The following is a 16,731-nucleotide window of genomic DNA, read 5'->3' as shown; positions in this document are numbered from 1 at the left end:
CAAAGTAGCAGATGGGATTTAATGCAGTCCATAACCAGCCACTCAAAGGACTTCATTATTTTTAAAGTCATTGCTACTGGATGGTAGTCATTGAGGAAGGTTTTTGTCACCCTCTTGGGCACCGGGATGATGGTGGCTGCTTGAAGCCTGAAGGGACAGTGTACTCTTCCTAAGAGAAGTTGGAGATGGCTGTTAGGACCTCAGTTAGCTGGGCGGCACAGTCCACCAGCACCCTACCAGGAATATTATCAGGCCTCGTTGCTCTACATGGGTTGATCCTGGCTAGGGTTTTCTTCGCTGGCATATCATTCCATGCATCAAACATTCAGCATATCAGGGAGAGAAGTATCAGTGTTGTCACACAGGGTGGACTTGTAGTCTGTTGTGGACTGAATGCCCTGCTGCATGCACCATAGAATGGGTGTATCTTCTCTATTATTAAACCTGTTTTGCCTTCCAAATGGCGTAGAATAAAACAGCTGAGCTATGCCATCCCCCAATCGAAAGGCAGGATCCCGATCACCTAGCTATCTGCGAGCCTCTTTGGTTTCTGATTTTCCCTCTGATACTGTAGATGTGTTTAATAATGGTGACACCCTCAATGCTCTTCTCTATGTAGCCAGTCACAGATCTCTCATATTCACCAATGTTAATGTGATGGTCGTAGGTAGCGGCCTCCCTGTATAATATAATAGCCCAATTGTGAAACAAATAGCTGAATGCCTGCTTTCAATTTTAAATGTATTAAATGATGGGTTTAATTGTGTCTGCATCTTATAACTTCTAGGTACTCTGATTTTCATAGATTGATTATACTGGGGTGTTCTTATTTTGAAATGGCAAACATTGCCTAGGATCTCGTCAGTGTTGCTTCAGATGTTGTCCAGAAGCATATAGGAGACATCTTCATTTAGCTGCTTTTGCACATACAGTTAATGAAAATCTTATATTCTTCATATTTGTCATGCCAAAACTATCATCCTGTATTATTTGATTTTCAGTGGTGTATTGTCCGCTGTTCATTCTCCTTGTGTGTTTAGTAATTAAAGGTGTTTCTCACTAAAGGATATTTTTATTTTGGTCAGGCCCCATAGCTGTTGTTGATTGTTGATATAGAGCTTGCAAATGATCAATTTGTTTTTAATTTCTTCCCTCTTTTGAAAAAGGTCGATTCTGCTAGGGACTAAAGGGTTGGACATATCTCATATTTCTCAGCGACTGGAAAGCCTGAGTGCAGCTACTACCTTTGAACCTCTAGAGCCAGTCAAAGATACGGATATACAGGTAAATGGATGTCTACTGATGTGCCTGTATGTGCTAAATCTACTGATTTAAATGCATGGAGAATTAAATCAAGAGTCTCTTCAAGATGTCAATAATTTGTTTTTTTCCAGTTAACCCCATTAACCCATCAAATATAATATTTTTCGAAAAATATTTGAAGTGAAAAGAGGGACAAGAATGGGGAGAAGAAGTGGAAATAAAAAAAGCGACACTGCGGAGCCTACGTCCAAGAGCAGTGCAGCGAGCAGCTCTCCTACCCGACCGCGTGCTAGTGAGGTGGCTGCTGGGCCTTGTTCAGACAAAGCGGTGAATATCTTCGAAATCCTGAAAGAAATAATGGAGGTCCAGAAAGATATAAAACAGCAGCTCCGTGATATTAAGGCAGAGCTCACCAGCGTTAATCAAAAAATAGCAGTGGCAGAGACTCGCATTGAGCAGGTCGAAGTTGCGTTCAAAACATGGAACGGATACTGAGCAAGACAATAAAAATAATACATCACCAAGAAGGTAAACTGCTTGACCTGGAGGGAAGATCACAGCGGAAAAATATCAGAATCTACAAAGTTCCCGAAGGAGCGGAGGGCTCGTCTATGACGGAGTGTGTCAGAAAGTTACTGTGGGAAGCGCAGGATCTTCGCCCAGCTATGGAGCTGGAAGTTGAAAGAGCACACCGCGCGTTAGTCGCAAAACACAGGATAGAAAGCCACGCTCAATTATAATTAAGTTCCTTTGGTACAGCACCAAGGCGGAGGTTCTACGAAGGGCCTGGGGTAAGAAGGGAGTGTTTTCAGAGGATAAATTAATATATATCGACCAAGATTACCCGCCCCCCCCACGGTCCTCCAGAAACGCAAAGAATACTCTGAAGTAAAGCGAGTATTAAAGCAAAATAAGATTAGATTTCAAACTCCGTACCCTGCTAAACTTCGTGTTTTATGACAACGGGACGCAGTTGTACCAGACAGTGGAAGAGGAGACTACAGACATGAAGGCCAAAGGGCTGCCCGTCAGCATGACCAAAATGAAAGAAAGAAAGTCTGGCTGAGGAATTGTCCCTCTCAGCTTGGGAAATAGTGTGAGAAACAAGAAGGCGGAAGACGGGAGGAGGCCGAGAGAAACATATCAGGAAGAGACCTGGAGTTTCCCAAAGACAGTCCTCACCCCCTTCAGAATAGCCATAAGGTTTGGCTAACTTTAAAAATGTTGAGAAGCTAAACAGAAGCAAAAGTAGATGGTGATATACCTATCTCGAGAAATACTTATTATAATGTGGATTTTATATTGCTTAGTTGTTATTCTTTATTTGCTCACTTACTCCTTTTTCCGCACCAAAATGAGAATATATATAAACTGGAAAATCTTTTCTGTATAATGGATTTGTTCATTGACTTTTATGAATACTGCAATGAGGGTCCTCAACTCACAAGTTGGAGGGGTTATCCCCCACAGCTAGACATTTCCTCTAGCTCAACGCAGAATCATTTACTAGAGACCTCAGCCTTGGAATCACACGTTTGTTGCCATTTTTGTTATTATTTGAGTTTCTTGGTTCTTATTTGTTCAGGGAGTTGATCGATTAAGTTTTATTCTAATTTCAATGATACATTGACAGATAAATACAGATGGCTAAGGACAAGGTAAAATTCATTTCTTTTAATGTAAATGGGCTATTAAATCCAATCAAACGTAAGAGAATTTTATCCAAAATGAAAAAAGAACAAACCCATGTGGTATATTTACAGGAAACTCATTTAAGTGATAATGAGCATAAAAAAACTTGTTTTTCTCCTCATGTAAATCAGGACATAGGAGAGGAGTTGCTATTCTTATCTCAAGTAAGCTAAATTTTGAAAAAAATATTCGAAATGGGAGATAAAGAAGGGAGATATATTCTGGTAAGAGGGAAATATGGACGGCAATTCAGTTACTCTATTGAATATATACACACCCCTGGGAAGTGATATTGGTTTCTTTCAGAAAATTACTGGTATTATGATAACAGAAACAGAAGGTCTCCTGATGTGTGAGGGAGACTTAAATTTACAATTTCAACCAAACTTAGGTTTTTCTATTGGAAGAGTCTATGAAACAAAATCTTTACATAAGAAAGTTAATACACTTTTTGAGGATATTGGTTTAATTGATATATGGAGGGACTTTTTCCCTGACAGAAGGGATTACACTCATTATTCTGCTCCACATTCTATATATACAAGAATAGACTATTTCATATCATTTGGAAAAGACAAAGACAAAATAAACACCTGTGGAATTGGGACAATAGATGTAAGTGACGATGCACCTACATATTTATCTGTTGATTTTTGACCTACAACCAAAGAATACTATTTGGTAACTAAACTCAAGTCTACTCAATGATCCCTACTTTAAGGAACAAACTAAAAAAAGTAATTGGTCTCTACTTAGAATTTAATGATAACAGAGAGGTTTCACCTCCAATTTTATGGGATACTCTGAAGGCGGTCTTTAGAGTGAAAATTATAGCAATATCTTCATATAAGAAATAAAAAGGAATAAAACATTAGAGGAATTGCAAAATAGGCTGCAGGAACTAGAGAAAAAAACAAATTGAATTTGGCACAGGATACATTAGGGGAAATTAAAAGAATTAGGAATAAAATAAATAGTTTGGCTACGCAAGAAATCAGGAAAAACTTAATGTTTCTGAAACAGAGACATTATGAAAGTGGATCGAAATATATGAAAATACTGGTGTGGGAACTGAAAGACAGATAGCAGAAAATACAATTCATAGAATTAGGGACCCAAGAACGAAAATGATAAAAGTAAGGTAAGTGAAATTCAAGAAGCTTTTGAAGTGTTTTACAAAACGCTATATTCCAAAGTTCCAGTGGGAAGCATAACCGAAATTGACACCTTCTTGAATTCTCTAGAGTGACCCACTTGAAGCGAAGAACAAAATAGAAGGATGACTGCTGACCTAACTGAAGTTGAATTAAAAGCTGCGATTAGTAGGCTTTAATTAAACAAGTCACCGGGATCAGATGGGTAGGCAGCAGAGTGCTACAAAGAATTTAAAAATGAGTTAATTCCTGTTTTATTCCCTACACTGAATTGGGCTCTAAAAGAGGCACAAATGCCACCCAGTTGGAAGGAAGCGATAATCTCAGCTATACCGAAAGAAGGCATGGATAAAAAGGAATGCAGGTCATTTAGACCAATATCGGTTCTTATTGTAGATTATGGGTTATTTACCTCCATCATGGCCAAATGATTAGAGACGTTTCTACCCATACTGATATGTAATGATCTGACAGGTTTTATACGACAATGCCAGACTCAAGGCAATATACGAAGGACACTTCACATTATGGATCATAGACATAAAAATAAAATCGAAGCGATAGTGATGTGTGGACGCTGATAAAGCTTTTGATTCGGTTAATTGGAATTTTCTTTACAGAGCTTTACATAGATTTGGTTTCCAAGACACAATTATTAAAACTATACAGACACTATATGACAATCCTACTGCTAGGATTAAAATCAATGGGTATTTATCAAATAGTCTTACCATAGAAAGGGGCATGAGACAGGGTTGTGCATGGTCACCACTACTCTTTGCGTTATATCTGGAACCATTAGCTCAATAGAAACATAGAAAATAGATGCAAGAGTAGGCCATTCGGCCCTTCGAACCTGCACAGACATTCAGTATGATCATGGCTGATCATCCAACTCAGAACCCTATTCCTGCTTTCTGCCCATACCCCCTGATCACTTCAGCTACAAGGGGCTTATCGAACTTCCTCTTAAATATAGCCAATGAACCGACCTCAACTGTTTCCTGTGGTAGAGAATTCCACAGATTCACCACACTCTGTGTGGAGAAGTTTTTCCTTATCTCGGTCCTAAAAGTCTTCACTTTTATCCTTAAACTCTGCCCCCTCGTTCTGGACTTCCCCAACATCAGAAACAATCTTCCTGCATCTAGCCTGTCCAATCCCTGTAGAATTTTATAGGTTTCAATAAGATCCCCCCTCAATCTTCTAAAGTCCAGTGAGCATAAGCCTGGACCAGGGGTTGGCAACCTTTACCATTGAAAGAGCCATTTGGACCTGTTTCGCACAGAAAAGAAAACACTGGGAGCCACAAAACCCGTTTGACGTTTTAAATGAAATAACACTGCATACAACGCTTTTTTTTGCCTTTATGCTATGTATAAACAAACTATAATGTGTCGCATTTATGAAATCGATGGACTCCTGCAGAGGAAACGAAATTACATTTCTGCATGCAACAAAAACATTTTGAACTCCGAAAAAAAAAACGTGGGTTGAAGGTTACTTTTAAGTAAAATACTCAATGTCTGTTTGAGTCCTCCTTGTTTTTATGAAAAACGCCAAACTTAAATTGTCCGCCAGCTGTCAACCTGAAAGGTAAAAGGGCTATGCCACTGAACAATGAAAAAATATGAATATGCGTAAAATAATAGGCAATTAAAATATTTATCATAATTGGTTAATGGGATTTCTGCTCCTTGACCTCAGTGCACAGTGTCTGCACATCAGGGCTGTATGACGTCACCTTCATCTTTACACAGGATCGCAAGCTGTCATCTGTGAGGCGTGCGTGATGTTTGTTTTTAATAAAGTTCATGTTGGAGAACACCTGCTCACATACATATGTGGATCCAAAGATCGACAGGACTCCAAGCTCATACTTTTTAATGTTTACATAAGTGTCGGGGATAGCATTCCATGTTTCGAACTCAAGTTTGACCAATTTGGGGAGGTTTTCAATATCACTCTATTTATGATTCTGAGCAAGAACGGCCTTCTGACGGGCAACATCTTCAAGGTCTGCTGTCAAGCGTCTAAACTTGGACACCCATATGTCTTTGTCGGCTATGTCGGCCAGTTCCATCTCAAGATCAGGTTGACTCACACCTGCCAATGCCGTCGTATTCAGTAGGGATGGATCGATGCGTAGGGGAGTGACCGGGAAGGATAATGTGTTTTTTTCTTCTCTGAACTCACAGAAGCTTTTCCCAAACGATGCTTGCATTGCGATGATTGCAGAATGTAATACTCCGAATTTATCATGTCGTGAGCTTGTTTGAACTCTCTCAAATTGGGTAAGTGAGTCAATGTGCCTTTCTGTAAATCTCTGGCAAGCACTGTGAACTTGCGCTCGAATGCCAAAACATCCTCCAACATGTGCAGAACTGTGCGTCCTTTCCCCTGAAGAGCTGTGTTCAGCGTGTTCAGGTGCGCTGTCATGTCTACCATGAAGTGTAGCTTTTCCAGCCACTCTGGCTGTTCCAGCTCAGGAAAGGTGAGCACTTTGCTGCCCAGGAAAGTTTTAATTTCTTGTGTAGCAGGAGATCAGAATATGCGCTTTCCAGCTCGTCCAGTAACAAACGGAATTGACGGTGATTTGAACTTTTTGCCATTATTTTATTGACAATCTGAATGACAACATCCATTACTTCTTGACAACATCCATTACTTCTGTGCATTCCGGAGGAAAAGTGTGAGCGCACTGTGCCTCTTGGTGCAAGATGCAGTGAAAAGTCAGCAGTTTTCTGTCCAGCGACTTCTGCGGTAAAGCCACAAATCCCTTATGCGCTCCTGTCATACTTGGTGCCCCATCAGTAGCTACTGACACCAGGTGGGTGGTCTTTATTCCTTTGGCTCTTAAACAATTCAAGACAGCCTCACAGATGTCCTCCCCCTGTGTTTGGCCTTTTAGAGGTATCAACTCAAACATTTCTTCCTGCAGAGTTTACATACCGGCAGAACAGCGCTATTTGTTCAATATCACCTTTGTCTTTAGACTCGTCACAGGCAATCGAGTAGGTCACAGCTGAATTGATGTCTTTAATTTGCTGTCTTGGGATGTCTTCTGCCATTTTTATGGTTTGTCTTTGACAGTCTTTGCAGAGAGGGGCATATCCCAGATTTTCTGCACAATTTCAGTCTTGTTTTTAGAGTCCGTGAATAGATGTTCTGAAATCTTAATGAAAGATTTTTTAATATATTTACCATCTGTAAACTGCTTCCCGTGCCTGACTATTTCCTGAGCGGCAACAGAACTAGCATATGTAGTTGATTTTCCAGACTTCATCCATTTCTTGAAATGATTTTTGCTCAGATCAATCTTCCACATCAGTTCCAAAACAGCTTTTTTCTCTCATCTCCATCCGGATATTTTTGAGCAAAGGCTGCGTGTTTATTCTAGAAATGTCTTGTGACATTTGACTTTTTGTTGTTTGCTAGTTTCTCATTGCATATTAGGCATACCGGTAAACCAGTCTCGTCAGCAGTGAAAGCTAATGTATCTGCCCACGTATCATTAAACGTTCTGTTTTCTTCAGTCACTTTTCTTTTTTTAGAATTCTCCACAGTTAGCCTACCTTGGATCGAAAAATTAAAAAAATTCGCGCACTGGCGGGTGTCAGAGATTGGCAGCGGTGACGTATGTTAATAGCGACAAAAAACACGTTTCATTTAGATTGTACAAGATCACCATAATCTTCAAATTTAGAATTACATTTCAAAAACTAACAAACTAACATAAAATACATTTTAATTAAATATTCATCATTTGTCTTCCAAAGCCACAGGGAGCCGCAGCACAAAGATGAAAGAGAGCGCATGCGGCTCCGGAGCCGCGGGTTGCCGACCCCTGGCCTAGGCGATCCAGTCTTTCTTCATATGAAAGTCCTGCCACCCCAGGAATGAATCTGCTGAACCTTCTCTGTACTCCCTCTATGGCAAGAATGTCTTTCCTCAGATTAGGGAACCAAAACTGCACACAATAGTCTAGGTCAGGGGTCAGCAACCTTTACCACTGAAAGAGCCACTTGGACCCGTTTCCCACAGAAAAGAAAACACTGGGAGCCGCAAAACCCGTTTGACATTTAAAATGAAATAACACTGCATACAACGTTTTGTTTTGCCTTTATGCTATGTATAAATAAACTATAATGTGTTGCATTTATGAAATTGATGAACTCCTGCAGAGAAAACGAAATTACATTTCTGCATGCAACAAAAACATTTTGAACTCCGAAAAAAAGACGTTGGGTTGAAGGTTACTTTTAAGTAAAATACTCAACGTCTATTTGAGTCCTTCTTGTATTTATGAAAAACGCCAAACTTAAATTTGCCGCCAGCAGCAAACCAAAAATAACGTCAGCCAGCTGTCAACCTGAAAAATAAAAGGACTATTTCACTGAACAATGAAAACATATGAATATACGTAAAATAATACGCAATTAAAATATTTATCATACTTCTTCAGGTTGACTCACACCTGACAATGCAGTCGTATTCAGTAGGGATGGATCGATGCTTAGGGGAGTGACCGGGAAGGATAATGTGTTTTTCTCCTCTCTGAACTCACAGAAGCGTTTCCCAAACGATGTTTGCATTGCGATGATTGCAGAATGTAAATACTCCGAATTTATCATGTCGTGACATTGTTTGAACTCTCTCAAATTGGGGAAGTGAGACAATGTGCCTTTCTGTAAATCTCTGGCAAGCAACGTCAACTTGCGCTCGAATGCAAAACATCCTCCAACATGTGCAGGGCTGTACGTCCTTACCCCGTTGAAGAGCTGTGTTCAGGTGCGCTGTCATGTCTACCATGAAGTGTAGCTTTTCCAGCCACTCTGGCTGTTCCAGCTCAGGAAAGTTGAGCCCTTTGCTGCCCAGGAAAGTTTTCACTTCTTCCAGACGCGCGACAAAGCGTTTCAGCACCTCCCCTCTGGACAGCCAGCGATAAAAACACGTTGTAGCGGTTGCTACACGCAGTCAGTAAACTGCAGTCAAAGATAGCTTTATTCGAACTAAACAGCCTTGCTTTTAAGCCTCCCTCAACCCGCCCCCCATGGGCGCGGATGCTGCAAAAGACACGTACTCACAAACCCCCGTAGGCTATCTCCCTTAGCCTGAACGCTGGCTAATTGTGAGCCGGTTCGGATGTGTCAGGAAATGGGTCGCCACAACGTCTTATTTAGATTGTACAAGATCACCATAATCTTCAAATTTAGATTTACATTTCAAAAACTAACAAACTAACATAAAATACATATTAATTAAACACTGACCATGTAACGGTGTGCTACACGCAGCGCTAAAATTACGACACGGAGTCGGTAACTGCAGTCGAAGGAAAAAAACTTTATTCGAAATCTTCAGCCTCACTTTTAAGCCTCCCTCAACCTGCCCCCCCCCCCCCCATGGCGCAGAGGCTCCAAAGCTCTGTGCTCGCAAACCCCCGTAGGCTATCTTATTGTGAGTCGGTTCGGATGTGCCAGGAAAAGGGTCGCCACAACCAATTATTTCCCAAAGCAACAGGGAGCCGCAGCACAGACGTAAAAGAGCCACATGTGGCTCCGGAGCTGCGGGTTGCCGACCCCCGGTCTAGGTGCAGTCTCACCAAGGCCTTGTACAACTGCAGTAGAACCTCCCTGCTGCTGTTCTCAAATCCTTTTGCTATGAATGCCAACATACCATTTGCCTTTTTCACTGCCTGCTGTTCCTGCATGCCCACCTTCAATGATCGATGTACAATGACACTCAGGTCTTGTTGCACCTCCCCTTTTCCTAATCAGCCACCGTTCAGTTAAAAATCTGTTTTCCTGTATTTTCAACCAAAGTGGATAATCTCACATTTATCCACATTAAATTGCATCTGCCATGTATTTGTCCACTCACCTAACCTATCCAAGTCACCCTGCATCCTCTTAACATCCTCCTCACAGCTAACACCGCCGCCCAGCTTCGTGTCATCCGCAAACTTGGAGATGCTGCATTTAATTCCCTCGTCGAAATCATTAATATATATTGTAAACAGCTGGGGTCCCAGCACTGAGCCTTGCGTTACCCCACTAGTCACTGCCTGCCATTCTGAAAAGGTCCCGTTTACTCCCACTCTTTGCTTCCTGTCTACCAACCAATTCTCTATCCTCATCATTGCCATACCCCCAATACTGCGTGCTTTAAGTTTGCACACTAATCTCCTGTGTGGGTCCTTGTCAAAAGCCTTTAAAAATTCTACATATACCACATCCACTGGCTCTCGTCTATCCACTCTACTAGTTACATCCTCAAAAAACTCTATAAGATTCGTCAGACATGATTTTCCTTTCACAAATCCATGCTGACTTTGTCCTATGATTTCACCTCTTTCCAAATGTGCTGTTATCCCATCTTTGATAACCGTCTCTACCATTTTCCCCACCACCGATGTCAGACTAACCGGTCTATAATTCCCTTCGGTTTTCCTCTCTCTCCTTTTTTAAAATGTGGGGTTACATTAGCCACCCTCCAATCCTCAGGAACTAATCCAGAATCTAAGGAGTTTTGAAAAATTATCACTAATGAATCTACTATTTCTTGGGCTTCTTCCTTAAGCATTCTGGGGTGCAGACCATCTGACCCTGGGGATTTATCTGCCTTTAATCCCTTCAATTTACCTAACACCACTTCCTTACTAACATGTATTTCCCTCAGTTCTTCCATCTCACTAGACCCTTGGTCCCCTACTTTTTCCCGAAGATTGTTTATGTCCTCCTTAGTGAAGACATCAGACAATATGAAGATATCCGGGAAATTACTATTAAAGGGACAGCATAAATTGGCTTGTGTGGATGACATTTTGATCTATCTAGGGCAACCAATATACTCTTTACCTAAATTGATGCAATCCTTTGAACAATATGGTCAATTATCAGGATACAAGATCAACATAGATAAAACTCAATTACTTTCATATTACAATAGCCCCCCAAGAGAAATTGAAAGTGGATATCCCTGGGCATGGCACACAGAGTCTTTCAAATATTTGGGCATCATTATGCCAAAAGATTTGGCAAAATTTTCAGCCTCTATGTAAAAAAAATAAGGAAGATGTGGCAAGATGGAGCCTGATTCCTATATTTCAGTCTCAGTTCAAGGATTCAGTCTATTAAAATGAATATGCTGCCCAGACTCTTATATCTCTTTCAGACCCAACCGAAAGAGATTCATCAAAATCAATTCAATGAATGGAATGAGATGCTATCAAGGTATATTTGCCAGGGTAAAAGGCCTAGAGTTCGTCTCAAAACTTTGCAATTAGCAAAGGAAAGGGGGGGATGGGGCTTGCCTTCTCTTAGAGTTTATTATTTTGCAGCACATTTGAGAGCTGTGATATGTTGGTGCAACCCAACATATGACGCTGAATGGAAAAACATTGTGGAGTTCTTACTTCCCATTCCCATACAAACAATTTTAGCTGATAACAACCTGCAAAGGTACGTAAATATTATTGCTAACCCATGGGTGAAATTGACTCTTAAAATTTGAAAAACTACTACAAAAGACTATAATTTAGAGGGAGATATTGCAATTCTTAAATGGTGTGCATATGACTCTGATTTTACACCAAATAAATTGGATGCTAGTTTTAAGTACTGGATAGCTAAAGGAATAACAGTTCTTTGCAACATAAAGATAGAAGGATCTCTTTTCAGTTTTGAAATGCTTAAAGAGAAACACTTATTAGAAAAAACTAGATTTTTATCAGTATTTACAGATGCAACAATATGTTAATAAGAAGCTTAAAAATGTAACCAAGGCAAATACAAGCTTGATAGAGCTCTTTAAAAAATCATATAATTCAGATAATGGTAGTAGAATCATTTCAAGCATGTATAAGGGGTTGTCAAATCTTAAAACATATTCGACTTCATACATTAAAACAAAATGGGAGAAGGAAGGAGGGATAATTATATATGAGGAAGAATGGACAACAATATGGAGATATCAATGGAAGTGTACCAATTCACAGAAATGGAGGGAGTTTGGATGGAAAAACTTGATAAGATATTATATTACACCCCTCAGAAATCCCATTATGATAGTAACCTCCCTGTTTGCTGGATAAATTGTAGAAATCAAAATGCAAATCAATATCATATTTTTTGGGACTGCCCTGTTATCAAAAACTATTCAAGGGGGATACACAATGCCCTACAAGTCATCTTTAAATGTGAAATACCCTTGGAGAGTAAGACCATATATTTTGGATATATACCTCAAGAATGGTTCAAAAGAGAAAAATATTTAATGAATATACTGCTGGTAGCTAGTAAAAAGACTCTTACTAGGAAATGGTTCTCACAGGAGAGCCCAACTTTAAATACATGGATGGAAATTACAATGGACATTTACGAAATGGAGAAGATAACAGCATCTGTTAATCATAAGCTGGAATAATTAAATTCATACTGGGAAAAATTATTTAAGTACATAATGTCACATAGGCCTGATTTTATTCTCACAAAACAATGAATCTGTTGTAAAAAAAAAAGATCACTCCCTACTTGTATATAGTTCTTTCCTTTTGCTTTTTTTTCCTTTTCACTTTTTTCTATAAGTGTATACCCCAGATAAATACTTTGTGGAGATTTTGTGATATATATGATTATATGATGTATATGTACAATGTCTGAAATACATCTTTTGGAAATGTTTGACGAACTTCAATTAAAAAATTACAAAAAAAAGTCAATAATTTGTTCCTACTCAAGTATTAACATTTTATTTTATTCAGTGGATTCTGGTTAGTTAAGACACATAAGTACCAGTACATTTTGGCCCATTTAAGTGGCTGTTCCAATTAGCTGAAGCATCATGGAAATAGCTAAAAAGGTGCAAAAATTTGAACAATTTAACTAACTAACTAACAATTTATAATGTCTATAAAAAGTATTCACCCCACCCCCACCTAAGTTTTCATGTTTTATTGTTTTGCAGCATTGAATCACAATAGATTTAATTTGGGTTTTGTTTTGACACTGATCAACAGAAAAAAACTTCTTTGTATCAAAGTGAAAACAGATCTTTCTAAAGTGATCTGAATTAATTACAAATATAAAGCACAATAATTATTAAATAAGTATTCATCCCCTTTAATATACACTCCAAATCATCACTGGTGCAGATAATTGGTTTTAGAAGTCACATAAGTTGTTAAATAAAGTTGACCCATGTGCAGTCAAAGTGTTTCAATTGATTGTAGTAATAATACACCTGTATCTGGAAGGTCCAACTGCTGGTGAGTCAGTATCCTGGCAATAACTACAACACAAAGACAAGCAACTCTGCGGAAAGGTTACTGAAAATCTCAGGTCAGGTGATGGATAGAAGAAAATTTGTAAGTCAATAAATGCCCCTTGGAGTACAGTTAAGTCAAAAATGAAGAAATGGAAAGAATATGGCACAGCTGTAAATCTGACTAGAGCAGGCAGTCCTCAAAAACTGAGTGGCCGTGCAAGAAGGGGACAAGTGAGGGAGGCCTCCAAGAAACCTATGAAAACTCTGGAGGAGTTATAAGTTCAGTGGCTGAGATGGGAGAGACTGTGAATGCAATAACTGTTGGCCGGGTGCTTCACCAGTCGAAGTTTTATTGGGCAGTGGCAAATAGAAAGTGACTGTTGGGGGGTGGGGGGGGGAATGGAAAGCGCACATGAACTCTTGGCCAGAATTTGCCAGAAGGCATGTGGAAGGCTGAAGTCAGCTGGACGAGGATTCTGTGGTCTGATGAAACCAAAATTGAGCTTTTTGGCCATCATTCTAAACGCTATGATTGGCTTACACTGCACGTCATCAAAAACACACCAAGTCTAGTGTGATTCATGGTAGTGGCTGCATCATGCTGTGGGGATGCTTCACTGCAGCAGGCCCTGGAAGGTTTGATAAGGTAGAGAGTAAAATAAATGCAACAAAATACAAGGAAATCCCGGAGGATAACCTGATGCAGTCTGCAAGAGAACTGCGACTTGGAGGAAGATAAGTTTTCCAGCAGGACAATGACCCCAAATATAAAGCTAAAGCTAAACAGGAATGGCTTAAAAACAACAAAGGTAATGGAATTACCAAGTCAGCGTCCAGACCTCAATCCATTTGAGAATTTGTAGCTGGACTTAATAAGGGCTGTTCACTCATGATCCCGATGCAACCTGACAGAGATTGAGCAGTATTTTTTTTTAAAGAAGGATGGGGAAAAATTAGTGTCCAGATGTGCAAAGCTGATAGAGTCCTATCCACATAGACTCAAGGCTGTAATTGCTGCTAAAGATGCATCTACGAAATACTGATTTGAAGTGGTAACATGCAGTCAATTATTTTGTGTTCAATAATCACAGTAAATTTAGACCAATTTGTAGAAAGGTTTTCACTTTGACAGGAAAGAGTCTTTTCTGTTAATCAGTGTCAAAAAAGCCAAATTAAATCCACTGTGATTCGATGGTGTAAAACAATAAAACATGAAACTTAGAAGGGGATGAATACTTTTTATAGTCACTGTGTATTTTAATAAAATACAAAACAAATTAGGATACTACCAAATCTACTGTACTGGTTCCTAATAGTTATCAGATCCGTCAGACCTTCATTTTCATTGTAACATTTAAGTTAATTGTCGATACAGTGTAGCAGTAGGCAGGTAGTGCAGGAGTCCCCTGGGGCCATCTCCCTCCTAAACAGATTTACTGTTTATGCATACGTGGCTTGAAAAATGGTGCAAGGGGGAGTGATTCAAATTTCTGGCGCATTGGAACCAGTTCTGGGGGAGATGGGACCGGTATAAACAGGACGGTCTGCACCTGGGCTGGACTGGAACCAATGCCCTAGGGGAAGCGTTTGCTACTGCTGATCAGTAGGCATTAAACTAATGTGGCAGGGGGATGAGAACAAGTGCAGAGAGACAGAGGCGTGTAAAATGAGGCTTGAAGCAAAAAGTAGTAAGGTGAAAAGTAAAAGTGGCAGGCAGGCAAATCCAGGGCAAAAAGCAAAAAGAGCCACTTTTCAACATAATTGTATAAGGGCTAAGAGTGTTGTAAAAACAAGCCTGAAGACTGTGTGTGTCAATACGAGGAGCATTCGTAACAAGGTGGATGAATTGAAGGTGCAGATAGTTATTAATGAATATGATATAGTTGGGATCACAGAGACATTGCTCCAGGGTGACCAAGGATGGGAGCTCAACGTCCAGGGATATTCAATATTCAAGAGGGATAGACGGGAAAGAAAAGGAGGTGGGGTAGCATTGCTGATTAGAGAGGAGATTCACGCAATAGAAAGGAAGGACATTAGCCTGGAGGATGCGGAATCGATATGGGTAGAGCTGCATAACACTAAGGGGCAGAAAACACTGGTAGGAGTTGTGCACAGGCCTGCTAATAGTAGTAGTGAGTTTGGGAATGGCATTAAACAGGAAATTAGAAATGCGTGCAATAAAGGAACAGTAGTTATAATGGGTGACTTCAATCTACATGTAGACTGGGTGAACCAAATTGGTAAGGGTGCTGAGGAAGAGGATTTCTTGGAATGTATGCAGAATGCTTTTCTGAACCAACATCTCGAGGAACCAACTAGAGAGCAGGCCATTCTAGATTAGGTATTTAGCAATGAGGAAAGGTTAGTTAGCAATCTTGTCGTGCGAGGCCCCTTGGGTAAGAGTGATCATAATATGGTGGAATTCTTCATTAAGATAAAGAATGACATAGTTAATTCAGAAACAAAGGTTCCGAACTTAAAGGAGAGTAACTTTGAAGGCATGAAACATGAATTAGCTAAAATAGACTGGCAAATGATACTTAAAGGGTTGACTGTGGATATGGAGTGGCAAGGATTAAAAGATCGCATGGTTGAACTAAAACAATTGTTCATCCCAATTTGGCAAAATAATAAATCAGGGAAGGTAGTGCACCCGTGGCTGACAAGGGAAATTAGGGAAATTATCAAGTCCAAAGAAGAAACATATAAATTAGCAAAAAAAAAAAAAACAGCACACCTGAGGAGTGGGAGTAATTCAGAGACCAGCAGAGGAGGACAAAGGGCTTAATTAGGAAAGGGAAAAAGATTATGAGAGAAAGCTGGCAGGGAACATAAAAACTGACTGTAAAAGCTTTTATAGATACGTGACAAGAAAAAGATTGGTCAAGACAAATGTAGGTCTTTTACAGTCAGATACAGGTGAATTGATCATAGGGAACAAAGACATGCCAGACCAATTGAATAGCTACTTTGGTTCTGTCTTCACTAAGGAGGACATAAATAATCTCCCGGAAATAGTAAGGGACCGAGGGTCTAGTGAGATGGAGGAACTGAGTGAAATACATGTTAGTAGGGAAGTGGTGTTAGGTAAATTGAAAGGTTTAAAAGCAGATAAATACCCAGGGCCAGATGCATCCCAGAGTGCTTAAGGAAGTAGCCCAAGAAATAGTGGATACATTAGTGATAATTTTCCAAAACTCCTTTGATTCTGGATTAGTTCCTGAGGATTAGAGGGTGGCTAATGTAACCCTACTTTTTTAAAAAAGGAGAGCGAGAGAAACCGGGGAGTTATAGACCAGTTAGTCTGACACCGGTGGTGGGGAAAATGCTAGAGTCGGTTATCAAAGATGTG

General features: G+C 39.9%; 1 protein-coding gene across 1 annotated transcript in view; it reads left to right on the top strand.

Annotated features, from left to right (window-relative positions):
• Positions 1 to 1,166: 1,166 nt before the first annotated feature.
• LOC132407122 (programmed cell death 1 ligand 1-like) overlaps positions 1,167 to 16,731 on the top strand; it is a 60,134-nt gene continuing 44,569 nt past the window's right edge. Inside the window, exon 1 of the mRNA XM_059993417.1 lies at positions 1,167 to 1,284. The gene's annotated coding sequence lies outside the window, so the exon portion shown is untranslated. The remainder of the gene's footprint in view (positions 1,285 to 16,731) is intronic.

The sequence above is a fragment of the Hypanus sabinus genome, chromosome 17 (genome assembly GCF_030144855.1).
Source record: "Hypanus sabinus isolate sHypSab1 chromosome 17, sHypSab1.hap1, whole genome shotgun sequence".
In the NCBI taxonomy this organism is placed as follows: domain Eukaryota; kingdom Metazoa; phylum Chordata; class Chondrichthyes; order Myliobatiformes; family Dasyatidae; genus Hypanus; species Hypanus sabinus.
Note: the sequence above shows the minus strand (reverse complement) of the source record. Positions and strands in the feature narration are given on the sequence as shown.